The sequence below is a fragment of the Astatotilapia calliptera genome, chromosome 19 (genome assembly GCF_900246225.1).
Source record: "Astatotilapia calliptera chromosome 19, fAstCal1.2, whole genome shotgun sequence".
Taxonomy (NCBI): domain Eukaryota; kingdom Metazoa; phylum Chordata; class Actinopteri; order Cichliformes; family Cichlidae; genus Astatotilapia; species Astatotilapia calliptera.
The window spans coordinates 12,558,193-12,576,966 of record NC_039320.1 but is presented as its reverse complement, the minus strand read 5'-3'; the positions used below and the strand labels follow the sequence as shown (position 1 = coordinate 12,576,966).

The window sequence follows — 18,774 nt, the reverse complement described above, 5'->3', positions numbered from 1 at the left end:
TGCAAATTACTTGGGCTATTATCAGCTCAGTTGTGTGGATGGTTGGTTTTTATCACCTACTCACAAAACAGTTACATGAAAAATTGACTGAATTTACACCACTGCTCCTAATGCCTTTAAATAACAATTATTGAATAATATTAGGAGGAAGCTTCCTCCTCTGCACTTGACTTGGATGGAGATCCTTTGTTTTCATGCTAGTGTGGGAGTCACTGCTGCTGTAAGATCATTTTTTCCACTGTCCCACTGTGATGTTACCAAAGGCAGTCAGGTGGATGACACAAGCACTCAAAGGCGTGAGATTACTCAACATAGGCAGGCAGCGGCACCATAAAGGACAGATGTTGTCCAATTCTAAATGACAAGACGGCACCACTCAATTATATGACAAGGTCAAAGACAGGGCAGCAGAGGGAGGGACGGGGCAATATACCAAATGGATTCTCAGTATTGTAGATAAGACTTTGAGTGCTGTGCAGCCACCCACATGATTGTATTACTTTTATATCCCAACAGATTGTTGTGTAGCTGAGATATTGTGGCACTAGTTGGTTGTTTCTGTCCGTAGCTATTAAACACAGCATGCAGTGTAAAAGTTGGACCGAATAAAACAATAGCTATGATTGTATTAAGAATTAGATTGATATACCATAGGGAGGCGTAAAATACAAAAACTACTACTGTCATGCAGATGTATTAATCAGTTGTGTCACTCCATTTATTCAAATGCACTTGAGTTTTGAGTTGTTCGCTAACCTGATTGCCAAAAACAAGAATTTCAAGTTTAGTGTCCCCTCTGCTTACTGTGTTAATTTGATTGGTGCAATGTCGTTGCCACTGGGCGCTGTGGTTATGGTGTCACAAGCAATTACACAACTCAAGAGCTGACACACAGGGCATTTTCAATTTGGGAAGAGAAGTGAAAGTCAATAGAAGACTCCAAACTATAAAAACCTACCGGTATGAGGTGTAAAATCCAAAGCTGATAAATGCAAAATGTGCCAAAGTTTGGCGCAAATCCGATCTGTGTAAAGCAATGAGGAGAACCTCCTCATTGTTCTTTTTTTATTTATGAGTTTTCACCATTTCAGGCTTGAATGGTGTTCTTTAATCATTTTCTGCCAACTTCTTGAATAGTTTAATGGCACCAAACTGGATAAATGACACCACCAACTGTATCTCAATGAGCCTCTTAATACTAATTTCTGCTTTATTTGGACACAACACTGGCAAATGTTTTAAGTACTCTCTACATAATAAGTAATGTATATTGCTTCATGAAACATTATACATAATGATGTTATTCATTAAGTCATGTTGTGATCAAGCGACAACCCATGAGGGTAAAATATTAAGCCAACATGGAAGCACCTAAATTGCTGCACCTCAAATGGATCAATATGGCTCCAAATTTGACTACTGAGCTTTGTTTCCCTTGCATTACTAACTACATAATTTTGAATGGTACCACATTGTTACCGCTGGACTAGCAATGCATTTATTTGACCTATAGTAGCAGATCATAGGTGAGGAAGCTTGTTTGGGTTGTAACCTGCAGGTCTGTACTGCAAAAGAAAAGGAAATACATCCTCTAAGCGGTCAGTCCACTGCTACACAGGAAAGTGCAATTTATTTCTGTTTGCACCAAAAAAGATACATTTTATCATCTTGTGTCATGTTTGCAATGCTTCCAGTGACCAGACAAGTGAAGTCAAGACATGAAATCAAAAAGAAATTATTTCCATGTCAGATTCAAAAGTTTAGTAAAATGAGCATTTTCCTATATTCCTCATGGAGTGTAAAAGATCAGGACATTGCTCACATCGAACTGGTCTGAAAAAAGCAATATGGTAGTTTTCTCTCACAGTAAAGGTTATATGCTTATTTTCCAAAGAAAATTGACCCCCCCCCCCCCCCCCCCCCCCCAACCACCACCACCACCATACACACCCCGCCTCCTCTTACTGTGTCTTATAAAATGCAGTTACATTTTCATGCTTCAATCAGAAGGATATTTTCAAGTGCAATTCCAACTCTGCTGCAGTTTTCATTTCCTGTCATAAATGGTAGACTTGAATTTGTGTCCGACCAGCAGGCAAAGATTACTAGACCAAAAATAATGAGAGCCTTTTGCTACCTGTCAAATGTGCGCTGTCCAGACGTCCACAGGAGAATAGAAACCTTCACCATTTATCCCAGAGCCACCTGTCACCTAGCATTTAAATTGTATCTGATGTGGCAACTCAATTTTTTTCACCTCAAATGCATTAAGACATATTCTTTTATTATCTCATTTCAAAGCAGGTGCCTATTCAAATCAAATTATACTTTGTACGGGACTGACAGTTGTCTGTGAGAGGCTGGTGCAGGTAGTTGTTAGCCTGGTGTTACAGAAGGAGGAGATCATAGATGGCTAAAATCTGCTGTCTCTGATGCCCTGAGGCATTAGCCAGGCTGAGTCACCATTCTTTCTTATTGTTGACTATATCCGGTAGCGCATGTCCAGGGACATGGGAGATAAATCCACAAATAGTACAGAATGCCAGTTCTAGGGATTCTCAGTAGGCTTCCAACTGTGAACTGAATCCACTTCTGCCAAGGTTAGGGTGGTGAGTGGAGGGGGATAATGACATCTGAGGTAAGGTAGATGCTGGATTGGGTCATTTTAAGTTTTTAAAAAAAGAATCTATAGGAAACTAAAAAATCTGGCTTGAATTATTTAATAAAAAGTTAGACTCAGATCTTGAATGACAGTCTCAGCATGAGCAGTGCTTTGATGGTTGGATAGCCAGAATCACTGGTGGAGTTGGAGGAAGCAAGCCTGTGGTTATTTAGTGATAAATGGAAATCATCCAATGCAGACTGAAGACAATTCAGAGACAGGCCTAAGGTGGAGCCGGGGGCATAAAAAAATTGTGTCATATGCCAAAAAAGGGGAAAATAAAGGATACTGAAATACTGAATAGGAAAGAGTTTTTATTGTCCTGTGGCAATCCACTAATGATGGTAAGTCTGAATGCCATCAGCAACAAACAGTCTGAGTTTTCCCAGAAAGGAGAGAACCACTGCTCAGCATTCCTCCCCCATTTTTTAACTAAAAACTTTTTTTAATGAAGCTTAGAAGCAAATGCACACAGGAATATACTATACAGAGCATGATGATTCAACAAGTATATCTCCCTAGAGATGAGAAAGTTACAAAATACTGTTTTGCTGCATATGCACTGTTGTTGCTTTAGTCTCCGAATGATTTACACCATTTAAACCATGTGGTTTTGTGCTTTCGGTGATGCATTGTTTGACAAATTTGATTCGGAGTCACAAGATTAAAACACAGCAGCCAAATATTAGGGTTGTAATCTTGGGAGTGAATGCTGAGGGGTTAAACCAATCGAGACATCTACAATGTCTTCGTCTAGACGTTGTAATTGTGGTTTGAAGAATGGGATTCTATGATGAACAGAGTCCAATGATGAGATCAGCTCATCAAAACAACAAATATATGTGATATTACATACAGAGTGGAGATGATTATCGATTCCTGAAACTGCAGAATTGTGCTGTGACTGAGGCAAAATAGGCTCCAGCAGCTTTATTAGGTTTCTTTATAATCATTTCCAGCATACGATAATAGGCCCTCATTGCACAGAAAAAATTGCACGTGAATACATAAAATAAGTCAAGTTTGAGTCAGAAAGTTGGCCTGTAAACAGGCAATGGATGAATAAGTGGTAATTGTCCTTCTTGCTAAATAAGGTTTGTTTACAACCTGCCTGATTGTCTGGCTGTTTGCTGTGTGTGCCCCCTGGGACCTCTTTTCAGCAATTTAGACTCCTATAATTAGCGAAAAATATATCCATGAATGCATCACTTTGATGAAAAATAGGTGTGCTTCTCGTTGAACAAGAAGCACAGCTAAAACAAATTTATTATTATTAAAACTGTACAAGAAAAATGATGGTGAGCCAGCATGCACAACATCATGACCCTGGAACAGACTCGCACACAGTCATTGTTATTATCCATCTGCAGTGACAAGTCCAAATGTGTGAAAACTATTTTGACATGTTCAGACAAACCTGAAAGAACTGTTTCTGAAATCTGGCCATGAATTAAAATTATAAACATTTACTGTATATCAATCAAAAGAGATTTATCAACAACATCTGGTGAAGGACACATATGTTTGTTCCTATTAGTGACATTCATGTTGTCCAGTTATTTTATTCATTTTGGAGATGGAATAGTTTGGTCACATCATAACCACTTGCCTATTTTCCTGTAGAGCCTCTTCATGCAACAGTTAACTTCCATCACAGTTCTGACACATAAACTCTGGCAGTGTCCTCTAGGGTTTAATCCACAGTGGCCCTGCTCCACAATCCAGAGGACCCAAAGTACCCACTGTCAGTATTCCAGTGCATCCCACAGATACTCATTTGGATTTGAGCTGGTGCTCTATAATGAGTTGATTGAGTTATTGCTGTGCAGTTTTTCTGGGCACATTGTCCTGCTGGAATAGGCCACTTCCTCGGGGTGTGGGCTTGGTTTAAAACAATGCTACGGTTGATCAGTGAGAATCCTTAAAAATGGGTCGCTACATATTTTCAGCAAGAGCTGGGAACAGTTTTTAGTAATATTAAAGAAAGGTTCAATTATATTGTTCAATAACATTTTCAGTAGGACACTTGTGCTGTTTATCAGCCATGGTCTTTGTATAGACAAAAGATGTAATTTTCTTTTTAATCATATTTTGCAACACTGGAAACCAGACTTTGCTGCAGAGGAAGCTACATCATGCTTAAAGTACTTTGAGTGTATATGTGAATAGCCAAATTGTTGAGAAAAAAACGCTCACACACAAATTCCAACTCATTGAGAAAGCGGAGAAAGTGCCTAATAAATGCAGCCCAGTCCAATAAAGAAATGCATTACCATGCATGCTCAGCAAGATGAGCGACCAAAACATAGAACAAAGGGAGTGCTAAGGATGCCATTTTATGCCTCAGCTAAATTTGCATGAAAAGTAATTATGTGCTATAATGGCAATTTTCAAACATTTCTGACAAAGATGTTTTTAAGCATCAGGTTAGACTCAAGATCAACAACACATGTTCAAGACATTCCTGGAAAACTTGGCTACAAATCACCTTGGATCAATGTCAGATGTTCAGTCAGTTGGTCATAATAAACAAAAAAGAGGAATCAGCCATGTGTGTATCATGAAAATGCAACAAATGCTATGCTATTCATGGCATCACTCTGTGGAACTCTAGTGTGTGTGATGAAAATGGTTCCTGATAGGATCTAATAGATACACCAGCAATACTGGCATTTGTGGAGTTCAACACAGTAATCGGATCAGTGGACAGTGATGAGTGTGGTGACAGCAGATGCACTGTAGTCGCATCCATACAAAATATGTGCAACACAGAGCATCCAGGAGATGCTCAACCATTAACTGTTGTGAGAAACTGTTAGAGGCTGATGCATCTAGAAGAAACCAAATAAGACAAAGACAAAGACATTGTGTGTATCTGAGTCGAGCACTTTGCAGCATCACACAAGGCATCGAAGCAGAGATAGGCACAGGGCCAAGCAGCAATCCCACCAACTGGAGCTGCAACACTCAATTAGACTGACATCTGTCAGGGAAATACTTCATCTCAATCTGAGATAATTTAACATGAGTTATGGACAAGTGGGAAGCCGAGAGAACATATTGCAGTTGTGTTCAGCCCTGATAAAGCTTCTCGAGTAATTAGATTGTTTGATGTGTCTAAACAGTATCCCAGTCCACTGGGTCAAAGGTGAAAAAGTTGGACCAGCTCATTACTGGCACAGCATAAACTTTATGTAGGGAGAGATTGTTTCCTAAGCAGTGTTTCACATTTTATTGGCTTAAGAGTTTTACAAACATATGGTCCGTTTGTTCAGTAAATTATTCAAGAACATGATGGGAAAGAAAATTAACTGTGAAATGCAAACCACGGCTGTCTGCAATAATCAATAGTTTATCTTTAGTGTCGCTACAAGAAGTTTATTGTTTATCTGCATCATCTTCCAGAAATTATATTTCTATTATGGCATCACTACTGCACAATAAAAGCTAGCAAATAATTAGCTTGTTTCTCAGGGATTTATTGCAGCAAGCAATTGCACAAACAGATCTCGGTCAGGTGCTGCCTGGAAATACACTAAAATGAGACATTTTATGACTGTGTTTTTGTTGTACTGTTACAAAAGGATCCTCAATCATTAAGAAAACAAAGTTTGAGCTTTGGTTATGAGCATCGATGAGCAATTCCTCCTTTGTTTTCCAAAGCCTGTAAAACTCCACAGCCTCTTTTGAAACACCCCTCTTACCATTTGTTGAATGCCCATGAAATCAAATCACTGCTGCCTGGTAACCACAACCAACAGGCTTCGTTCTGCCTTCTTTTGCCAGTCTTTTACCTTCCCATCAGGACAAATGTGTTTGCCAGCAAAGGCAGACAGCAGCAACCCCATGAGCCAGCCTCCTACGATTAGCTTCTCTCTCTCTCTCTGTTTCTTTTTCCTCTACCCATCGTCCTCTCGTTCCTCCTCCATCTGTCTGCGTTGGCACATACGCGTTGATGTTATCCACCAAAAAAATGTAGTGGTGTGTGAAGAGAGGCTGCCCCTGGGTCCATCACAAGACATGAATGAGGCCATCGTTTACTTCCACAATTGCACATGAACATTTTCCGTCTTACTGTTGCTTGCTCCAAACTTGAGTCTGTGTTTTTATGTACAGAAGTAGGTTGAGCTGTAATCAACTTAGCCAAGATCTACCACGGGGAGCCTTTTCCTCCCAGCACGTCTTTCCTCTGGCTGGCTACTACTTCAAACAAGGAAGTCAGTATAGGAAGGAGTTGGATTTAATAGGCATGCCTCCACCAACTGTGCATGTGTTTTCTTCTCTGTAGCACCACTGCGAGCACACGGTAATATTGGCAGTTTGACATTGATACAGCAGATTCTGACATGAGGAGGCCTACACAAATTAGATTTTTTTCAAAGTGCCTGGCATGTGACCCTTTTTTGCTTGACCCAGTTTTATAAATGGTAATTGAGATTTTAGAGCAGAAATTCAGTGGCTTCACTGTCATTGAGAGGGCTGTTTCTTGAAATGCATGACCTCAATGTTTTTATTGTGCTGTCTATAATTTATAGATTTAGTTCTGGCTAAGAAGAAAACATTCCGTGTTTGATTGACTCAAGTTTCTTTTGGGGTTTTATGCAATAATCAAAAGCAGTGCCCTAGAGAGAAAGATTTCTGGGAGAGTGGGCAGTTAAGTATTTATTAGTGACAGTCATAACACAACACACAATAGGCAGTAAGTAGGTAAAACAAAAATAACAATGCACTGGAACACATTCAGTTACAAGTCTTTGGTTTTTGCATCAACTGAAAAACCCAATTTATGTCCACTTATAAAAACTCTTCCTTATATAGGAAATAGTCAATACCCTGTACGTTAAGAGGGGTTTGATTACTTATGCTAACTGTAAATGCCATGCACTGAGACCCTCTGCATTAGGCGCTGTAGGAAATTCTTCAGACAAATACATGCTGCTTTTTCCACTCCATTGTAGTGATTGGGGCACTAGAGTTTAAGAATCTGAGCATGAGCCAGCCAAATGAACCAGTCATGTGATCACACAGACAGCTGCTGGCACTCTGGACCAACCTATAAATTTTTGCACAAACATGAGCATTCTCAATGTAACTTTGTGGTGGAAAAGAGATTTAAGCCTTCAGTTACCAAACTTTTATTTGTTTGTTTATTAAATCAAATTTGAGTCATGGTTCTATATATGCTCGGGAGACTAAGCAAATATTGTGCCTGTTTTGTCTTGCTGACTTGAAATAACAACCTGCCGAGATCCAGTCGGGATTTCTGCAGACACATTTTATACATGCGGCTTTTTCTCATTCCATTGTGGTGATATTTAGGACACTAGAATTTAAGAATTTGAACATTACATGAATATTGAATATTCTTCCTGTTAAAGATTACCATGCTTTTATATGTGTAATCCCCTTTCAAAATATAAGCTTGCTGACTTTTGCTTTTAGCCTAAATTGCACCTTTTTTTTTTTACAAAGCTATTAAAGCTACTATACGCCTTCACCCGTAGTTATTATTTTTTTGATTTTACAGCTAATAATTTATGTGCAGTTATACCTTGAGCAAAATAGCACAGCTAACATTTGCATGCACATTTGCCACAGCCTTTAAAGTTTCATGTTAATGTGCTAACAGTTGCTAATTCCTAAACTGAATTATGGATGTGTGTGGGTCTCTTACGCATCTGCATATCTAACCTTAAAAGAACCTTTAATTATACATTTCAGAATTAACCAATATCTGTGACAATGTCAGTGTGCACTTTTGCACTTGTCCCTTAATATTGCAATACTTTTTTTACATGCTTATTTTCTGTGATTTGGTCTGCCTGAGGTAACATTGTTAGCATTATGTTACAGTTAACATCAAAGCAATTTAGCAGGTTAAGACAAATACACAGGCATAGTTTGCCCCAGTTTCTTTTATTAATTTGAAGGTTTAAATATTGTTTGCTGCATATTGTTTGTTCTGGCTCCTTAAGAGTCACCACTCATGTTATGTAGTGTTATACAAGTTCATGCAATCTTTATTCGTTTCTGGCAAACTGTTCATTTTATTTTGACATTCTACCGGAAGTGCTACTTCTCATTACTTCCTGTCTAACGGCAGAAGGACAGTTTGCTACTCCTGTGCCTGCCTATGCTGCCTCTTAAGCCAGCACAGTCTGTAAGTTGGCAGTAATGTTGTGTTTTACCGGTGAATGTTTAGCACTAACTGCCATGTGTTGTTTGTGATATTTTGAGAAAGTAAATTGACTCAATGATGTGCTTTATTAGTCATTAGCCTAAACGCTAATTAGCGCTAGTTAACCGCTAACGTTAGCTTGTTAGCTTGTTTCGTTCTGCTTTGCTTTGCATAGTAACAGGTCATAGCATCTTCTAATTGTAAGAATGTTTGCTTATATTAGCTCACATGGGATATTTTGTGTTTGTTTACAGTTTTACCATTCATCCATTCATGTATTTCGACAAAGCCATGCTATGCATCCAATCAAATAAATCCACCAGAAAGGAACAACGGTGTGGTTTTTCTACATGGGATGATGGTTGTCTGTCTGCCTAGTTAAGTGCGAGGGAAGAACATTGTTGTTGGGGTTTTTTAACATGTCACGGAGAGCACTGTAAACTACTCACCTCTGCAAACTCAAAATGTTTGCTATCAACCACCTCCCAGGACATTCGAGCCATAATACCTGATAATATCACATAAGCACATGTAAATATGTATGTATATATATCTAATGTTTACATCATATTTCTGTTTTGCTGCTCAAATCTTCTCCATCTGTCCTTGTTGCTTACATTCACTTCTGTCCAAACATCTCCTGCCTAGGGCAAACAGATCTGAACAACTCTTGTAATCCAGATTCCTCATTCTGTGCATTTCTATGCATTTTATTCCCTTTTATCAGTGCAACAGCGAGCGAGCCGGAGCGCTGGCAGTTCCTTCCTGAGGAAATCAGAAATTCTGTGCAAAACAGAGCGACCTGCTTATTTACCTCAGTCAGGATGCGAATGAGAACCTTCACTGCTTCCAAGCAAAGGTTTGGCTCAGAAAACTGGATGATAAGCTAAGCATTCATTCTTAGCGTCCCACCAGGTGGTGAGAGGTAAAAAGGAAGCTTAATCGATCCTTGAGAATGAAATCCGAGGGCCTCAAAATCAAGCCAGTGGGACAGTTTTTCTGTCTGTCACACTCCTGCATAAATATACTGCTGAGTGCATATTTCAAAGTGGGTCAAACCAAGCAACTAGAAATTAGATGATCAATCAATGAGAACCTGAGCTCACAGTTCACTGATGACTTGTCACTCCGTCAGACATGTTACATTTCTATACATGGATTCTTCTCCAGTGCATATAAAAGTGATGGAAACTCATAAGTCAGTGAAGCCGAAAGCAAGTTATTCAGATTTTGAATGTCTTTAATTTCCAAATGTCCTCTTTCCTCAACACACACTATTGAGGAAAAAAAAAACATTAGTAAAAAAAGAAAAATAGATAAGTCAACCGAAGTGGAGCAGCTTATCAGGCTTTCATATTGTCAAATTCAAGGTTCTATGAACCTATTGGAAGCAAAAAATAAAAACAGCACTTTGAGAGGGGGAAACATTAGAAAGTGGAGTCATTAATTCCAGTGTCAGACCTGCGGTACTTTTTGCCGCAGGCAACAACAAACAAAGTCCAAAGCAAGCCAAAGACACTGCTTTATAAAAATGCAAAAGATACTTGCCTTTTCTATTCTGACTTCCCTCCAGTATGTAAAGGCATTATCATCTTACAGAAAATATATTTCAACTTTCAAAAATGTCTTGACTTTGTTAACTGGCCTGTGTAATCCCACTATTGTTTGGTACAGTAGGTAAAGTCATGCTGTATCTTCTGGGATCGTTACATAAGAAGCTCTTGTAATTAAAACAACTATCATAACAGGAAAAGTTGTTACGCGGATAATCCTAGAAAGAAAGTCTAGAAAGAATTCCATTCCTACCAACATGGCCTTCAATCTACTTTTTTTTTCTCTTTGTTTGTTTTTTTCATCTGAGTTGAATGATGGTTCTATATATGCCTACAAGATTAATCGTGTATTTATGCCTGTTTCTTCTTGTTGACCTGAAATGAAATCCTGGAGCTTCATCAAGATGACTGCTGAGTTGCAAGGACTTTTCTAAAATGTAAATGTGTCAATCAAATGTGACGTTTCTCAAATGTAAATGTGGTGCACAGTACAACGTGAGATCTAGTGCAGTGAAAAAAGTGTTTGCCCCTTCTTAATTATTACTTTTTTGCATACATTCTCACATAAGATCAAGTAGCTTTCTCCCCTTAAATGAACTAATTTAAACCTACATTTTATATTTACTTCAGTTGTCTCAATGTAATATGAAAACCTGTTTGATCTGAAACATTTAAGTGTCCCAAATATGCAAAAAAACGAAGGCATCGGGAGGGGTGCAAATAGTTTTTCACAGCACTGTAAAAAAAAAAAAACCACAGTACAGATGTTTTAAATTTGCACTATAAATTATCTGATGAAGGATTTTTCTGATTACTGTGTAAAAACCCTCTTATGTTTCTTTTTAGAACAAACTTTTCAAAGTGTTTTATATTTCAACTGAGCAACTAAAGTGTAGATGGGAGAAGATGTTTTTCTTTATCTCACTAGTTTAAATGGCGTTGTTTTAAAATGTGTTTACAGCAAAAGACTGAAGCCAGAGAGTAAGCACAAAGGAGTACAATTTGAACCATCATGCAAAATGATAACAAAACTCAATACTGTTCAGTCCAGCATAGAGAATAAATAACACTTTTCTATGTGAGACCATTACTCAGTGTGTAGTGAATGCATACAGTATGTGAAAGAACAACAGCAGATACATGGGAAACAAAGCTTTCCTTCTGCATATGTTTTCCTTTTCTTAGCATACAATCTGTCAGGGGTTAGGGCCAGTGTTAGGTTCATATCTACACCTTTGCATTCCCATTTTACTCATTTGGCATTTCCAAATTGAAGTATTATAACAGAAAAACGTAATGTCTTTTATTTTTTTGCCTGTGGCTAAAATATAACCCCAACCTAACCGTAAATGCTGGATGTTTATGTTTAAAGTTAATGTTGCACTGAATCCTGACTCTGTGTTTTTGAAATGTGAATCCGAATATCTGAAGATACTTATAATCCTTTAGGATGGATATGTAACATACAAGGTTAAAGACATATTCGTAAGCCTCTATAAATTTTGCAGCCACTTATTTTGCAACCTGCTGCTCTTCTTGAAGAAAAAAAAATCCATTCTAGGTTACCGTGTTCTTGCTCTTTGACGCACTTGGCTGCTTGGCTGACTGAAGACTTGAGCAAAGCCGTCCCAAGGAGAGATAAAAGGGTTGTCTTTATTGCTCACATTGCACACTAACGCTGTTGGCACATGACACACGTGATAAGTCAAAGAAATAGGGCACCACAACAGGAAGACATCTACTTGGAAATAAATAGTTAATAGCATATTAATTAGAAAGCACTGCATATCTCGTGTTCACTTTTTGCAACCACTAAACTTTGTATCTGGAGAATAGCACACACCCCAGGGTAAAGGTTTGTTCTCCTTTGTAAGGTATGGAGGTCATTGACTGAAAGACAGTTAAAAAAAACTGTCAAAGGAAGAAAATCAATGAAGTGAAATTGATTTCTCAGGAAAGAACACTTTCATATTTTTCCACCGCAAAAAACTCGACTCTTTATTCTCAATTTTATTGCTCGTTGACTCCCCTTTCCTCCTGTGCCCTGCCCTCTTCTTCTTTGTTCCACTTGATCTGGTAAAGTGCAGCAAAGTAGGAGACCCCTTAGTTACCTTCCCTAGCCTTCAGAAAAGGGATCTGTTTACCTTGGCTCAGTAAAGTTGTCTCTTCCAGTTCTCAGTTTTGATTTTGTAGTCCTTAATAACATTGACGTGTGAGTTTTAAGAGGAAATGTCTTGAAAACAGTTACATTTCTTTTTAAATACCCAGGCCAGCCTTCAGTCTGTTTACATGCATGTTGTGCATTGTGGTTCACACTGCAATGGGATTCTTGTTTCATGGACCACTGGCATGTGTGATACATTATATGATCTGCTTTATACTACCTCCTAAGTTTCATTTCCCTCACACTACACCCATTTGTTTTTTTTTTAAAACCCATACACACAAAGCTCCCATTTTCTCTGTCCGCCCCCTGCTCTCTAACTCTACCACACATTTGCTCGCAATTGAGCAATATGCATGCAGAGCTACATCTCATCTTGCACCACACCTATTTGCTCCTCTCTCTCTCTCTCTCTCATTTCGCATAGCTCCCTTACCTGACAGCTTTTAGTATGTTGCTCACGTTTAAAAATGGTGTCTCAGAAGTTCAATCAATAGTGCACCCAGGTCTCACAGACCTGGGCTTCTTTGTGGACAGAATTCAGACGGGCCTCATGCTCTGCCCCCCAAAAATACTGCAGCCCAAGCACTCTACAGATCAGAGAGCAGCCTGGTTAAAAAGAGACAGCAACTACAGCCATATCCCTCTTCCCTTTCAAAGAAAAAACAGTTGTCATCCACTGTACAGCAAAAAAAAAAAAAAAAACTGCCTGCATGCATTCCATGTAGTCCTCATGTTAACAGGTGCATGAACACACATCTCTGCACACCTTTCTTTTGCTTGACAAGCAGACCGAACAATCCCAAGCTGATTCAAGCTGATCTTGAATCAACCCCTGAGCCTCAGTTGGCAATTTTTTGTAAAAGACAACTGGGCACAGGTAAATGGTCCATTAGTGTACCAAAACGCTAAAAGACACTATGTAGCTTTGTCCTCTGGCTAGTCTTTACAATGGACCACCTTTATCACAGCCTGCAACTTACAGATTTTAGTGTTTAATCCATCTAAAAGCGTTTTCAACACAAGCAAAGGCTGCAGCAAAAAGAAGAACTTGTGGTTTGTTCTTTTAATCTCTGGCAGCAACTGTAGTTATCAGGTATCAGGCTTATCACTTAAAAGTTTTATTCCCATACAATATTTTTTTAGGAAACTTTCTTTTAAATATTTCAGCACATCTTGACTATTTATTTACGTGCCATTAGAGGAGGGAAACTGGTTAAGTAGAGTAAGAAGGTCATGGGCTTCAACCTCAAATCATAATCGTAAAAGGTTAACCAGACTGACAGTGACAATGCAACTAAATGCTGAATGAAAACAAAAGTTACACATCAATAACTGTACAAACTAATGTGACGTTTTGTTTAGGGATACAATAGTTTCCTTTGAAATGTAATTCAAAATGTTTGGAAATAGACATTTTTGACTAAAGTGGTGCTGGGATGTGAAGACATGTTGTGATGCAAGAATAGTGAGATTTACTGGTAACGAGCCAGCTGGAAGTCGACTGTGATGTTGTGACTGGTGAGTACACACTGCCTCCTGTGGTCCTGCAGGCAGGAGTTCAGCGCAGCTGTCCATGGTGCTGGATCAGCAGTTGATCCGACTAATGAACTGTCCATGGTCCTGAAATTCCCTTTCAACCTTGTTGCTTTCTCTTCAAAAGTTAGCTGTCACACTTACTTGGAGATTCCTTTTTTTAATCATTCAGTAAAGTGTTGTTATTTGTGGCAGTGCCTTTTTCTGTGTTGACTTGTGTCTGTTTGTCACGTAATGTCATGCTAATTGGAGCTATTAAATTATGTAAGAGTGCATGGTTGGCTGTTTATTTCTGTTTGTTCAGTGCAGGACGGGGAACCTGCCATTGTCTCATGCTGAGTACATGCTCGTGTTGGCACCAGTTCACTCTGCTTTATTACAGGTCATAACTATAAATCAAACAGTTGTCAACAGTCAGTGGGTATTCTATTCACTGCTGACCGTAGAAATGACACTGTGTTAAATTTGCAATAATTAATAACTATCTAATTTATCCTCTATTCTGTTGTTTTGATTGAATCAAAATTGATCCATTACCTTTAACAATAACTCTTTATTAAATCAACAGTCAATCAATAAATTGATGCAGACAAACAAGTTCTGCAGCTTTCTGCAGAGATATTTTCTATCACAAAAACAGACATTTTTCAAGTACATCTCCTGCTGTTTTTTAATATCTCTTCACTGAGGGGCTGCCTAAGATCAAATCCGCTGGAACAAACACATTGTGCATGCAGGCTTTTCTAACCTCAGTATGTTCGGCCTAACCTAAGTGTTGCTCATCTGCCATTTGTCTCTGCTAGCACGTCTTCTACTAATGGATTATTAATCAGATTTTGCTTCATCTGAAACAACAACTCAGACAGAACTCCCACTGTGCTCTCAGGTTTTCGTGGTGCACACCTCAATGTAAGTTGAAACTTTATACTTCCTACCTCCCACTTATAGGACGACACTGCCTAAATGTGGTAACTGACTGCGGCTTTCCATATCCGTGTCATTTGAAGTGCCACCATTTACCATGTTAACTCAGTGATTGCTATTTGATTTTGTCCACCGCAAATACAGCACTGTGACCACACTTGGCCTAATTTATTCAATTAGAATACACATACCACTTATACACACACATGATTGGCCTTTCATCATCTTTTTAAAATAAGCTGGACTCGTTTCCAAACCTTTAATGAGCTGTAGTGTCCCCATCTTCTCCTACTTGGTAGAAATTAGCAAAGAGCCACACAGCAGGCATACATGTATGCATTCACACTGATATAATTACTGCCTTACAAATACACTGATGAGCAAAGAAGCTCACTCGTCAAATAGCACACTCCCGCTTGATGAGGTGTGTGTTTTGAAAATGTGCGCACAGACGTGTGTGTAAAAGGTCTAAAAATATCGGCCACATGCTGCCACATACCCCGGGGGGCTGTAGGAGTGTCTCCTTAACCACTGGGGCGGGCAAAGTCAGCACACTCTTAGCAGACAGTGATTGGTTGTCTCCATTCCTTCCATCGTCCCATTCCACTGCTGACCTGAGGCGTTGTTTTAATCACTCTTGGTATGACACTGTGGCGCCGCATGCCACTCCAAATCCACATTATGCTCTTCTTTTCACCTCTCTACCCTGTATTCATTAACTCGCTTGTCCCCTCACTTCTATCTGCACCTGCATACATATTATAACATATGTATACATGAACAGCTATGTGTGTCTCTGCAGGTATGAGCAGTAAATCAGCTGTGCATATGCTGCTCCCAACTGGACCAACTACTAAAAGAAGGTCAAGCGAAAATGGTTGCACGCTTAGACAGCTGGGGCCGTGTGTGTGTGTGTGTGTGTGTGTGTGTGTGTGTGTGTGTGTGTGTGTGTACCTTTATCTTGGAGTGGAGCAAAAGATTAGTGTTTTCTTCTTTTATCACAAGAACAGAAATATGAAGAAAATCCTCCAGTGAGAACATGATATTGTGGTTTAGATGTAAGTGGATGAATGGTTTCAATGAAGGTCCTTACAAGTATAGTAATCTGTCTATGAGTGTGTGTTTGTGTCCTAGTTGTTTAATGACACACCATTACCCACTCAGTTCTTCTTCCGGAGCTCACAATGGGCCCTTCTTGAGCAGTAAGTGGAAGAAGAGACTGCAGCTGTGATGTGGGTGCCTGCTGAACTGCCTTCCTGTGGCATTTTCTTGGTTCCCAACACTCTGCAGAAGGTTAACGATGTTACTTCCATGCCGTCGTCACGGCAGCAGCCAGTGTGTGTGCGACATAACAATGTTTCCTTTTTTTTAATCCAATCCTCTGTTGACAATTCCTGTCTTAGAAAAAACAAGCGTCTTTTTCTGGTTACAATTGCAAGCTGTTGCCCCCTCACAATGCGTGGAAGTAGATGAAAGATAGTGTTCAAAAAGACTGTAGATAGCTGCTGTATAATTTCTTAATATTTTATTTTCCATTAAGAAAGATGCAGAGGGAATAATCTGAGCAGCACTAATTCAATTTCCCAAATGTCCAAAACTCCATGTTCTGAAATTGCGTTTGAACTTTTAATTCCCCAACCATATTACATAATTGATTGGGCAAATTACACATGCCTCATCAGTTCTTTTCACTTATTATGAAACCAATAATTCACAACTTTTTAATTTAGCTGCATTTTAAAAAAATATGTGCAATACAAGCAAAAAAGTATTGTTTTTTTGGCATTTGATTGTATACATTTTGTACTTTATGTTAACACTTTGTAGAACACCTTCGGTACAATGCAACACATGTAAGAATTCCCGAACATGTATGAGCATTTCCACTTTTCACCAAAACTATTTGGTCGAGGATAGAAACGATCATTGTTTGGGTTTATTTTTGAACCCAAACAATAATCCCCTCTGTTATATCAGGAGACATGCCAGGAAAAGAAAAAGGTTGAAAAACAACAATAAGGGGAAGGGTTCTTCCAGGTATTCCAGTTTCTGCTCATAATCCAAAGATATGCATGCATGAGGTTAGGTTAATTGGTGATTTTAAACTCTGTGTGTGAATTTGAGTGTGACTGGTTGTCTGTCTCTGTCTGCTAGCCCTGCGATAAACTAGTGACTGACCCAGAGTGTACCTTTTGTGCTATGATAGCTGGAATAGGCTCTAAATTGGGCAACCCGAAGACAATGGATTGACAAAATAAATGTATCAAATACAGTACATCATTAAAGTGTGCCACCTTTTCTGGATTGTTACCCCTTGTAAAAAGCAGTGTTCGCTAGGCATAGTTCAGATGCCTGTGAGTGTTAGTAGTAAATGTCAACAGAATCTAAAATGTAAGCAAATTATGCTAGTTTATGTTGCAGAGCCTCAATTTTTCATTCTTTTCTGCCCCATTAATCATGTCAGGATTAATCGATCTTACCTTTGAAGAGCCATGACCCCTACCTTCAGAACAGCTGGACTTACCTATTAAATTCTGTATGATGTAGTGAGCACAGCATGTAAGCATAGATTACGGTTTGATTTTGAGGAATGCTTTTAATCACTGTCCTGTTTTAGCAGTCAGATTTTTCACTTTCCTGACATTTGGATCCTGATATTTAGTGAATTTCCTCATTTCCCCTATATCCATACGCCCGTCTCTCCCTTGTAACTTAATCTGTGCAAAACACTTGTTTGTTTTTTTACCCTCATTTCTGAATCAGATGTAGATGCTTCGCATATAAATGTTTTTTTCTTCCAAGCATTAGTTTTATCTGAAATATTCTTTAGTTTTAAGAGTTCGCATCCTGATTTTGACAGTTTGCCTTAACTGTCGTTTCTTAATTACATCGTGCAAGCTGAAGGTGCTTTCATGCCTTTTTACAAATATTCACAACTTTATAGGCCTAAGCTAGATTTTTAGATAACCAGTTACTTGGCTGGGGGATCCCATGGTTGTTTGAAGTTTCTTCTCTGGTTTAATGAAAAACATTTTATCACGTTCTGCATCTGGGTATTTCTGGCTTGCTTGGTAGGTTATTTGAGGTAACAAAGTGTTTTACAGGTTACAATAGTACAAAAACTTTTGACCACAACCATTATTAACTTCATTTTAAAATGACAAGCATAACAAGGTTTATTTTGGAGATTTATATTTGTCTCAGGGGCTATAATTGTCCAAAAGGAAAAAAATATATATGTATATGTATTTTTTTTTATTACATGCCCAAACTTCCTTTTATGATGGCTTTTTGTTCCTGTTCCATTGTTGTGTAATGATTACCATGTATCAAATCTGTACACATATTTACTGCACATATTTCTTATCACCATTAACATAGTGTAACCACAGTTGCTGCATTTGTCATAATTTCCATTGTCATTACTATCTGACACAAACTATCATCACCTAATCCTCCATGTAAATCCATAATGTGTCTACCGGCCAGCCGCGAATGTGTGGGTGTAAACGATAGCTGGATTATGCTGATAATACTCTGACTGCTGGATGTGGCTCTTGTATTGATGGAGTGAAGACTGCCACGAGAGCTTTTCCTCACATTTCCCCTGCTCTGTCTCACTCCTCTGTCAATTTCTTCACCTCCCTATTTTCTCACTCCTCCCAGCACCTGATGATTTGTGATGGCTGTGAGCTTGGCATGCATACCGCACACTCTATGTTCATGTTAGCACAAGTGGCACATTTCATAATCCAGT

At 38.8% G+C, this 18,774-nt stretch overlaps 1 protein-coding gene and 1 long non-coding RNA gene across 5 annotated transcripts in view; both read left to right on the top strand.

Annotated features, from left to right (window-relative positions):
- alk (ALK receptor tyrosine kinase) overlaps nt 1-18,774 on the top strand; it is a 485,678-nt gene that overhangs the window by 156,779 nt on the left and 310,125 nt on the right. The window lies entirely within an intron of this gene.
- LOC113012568 (uncharacterized) lies at nt 8,087-11,781 on the top strand. Its single transcript, XR_003270719.1, has 2 exons — nt 8,087-8,822; nt 9,095-11,781. It is a non-coding gene; the product is annotated as an uncharacterized LOC113012568 (long non-coding RNA).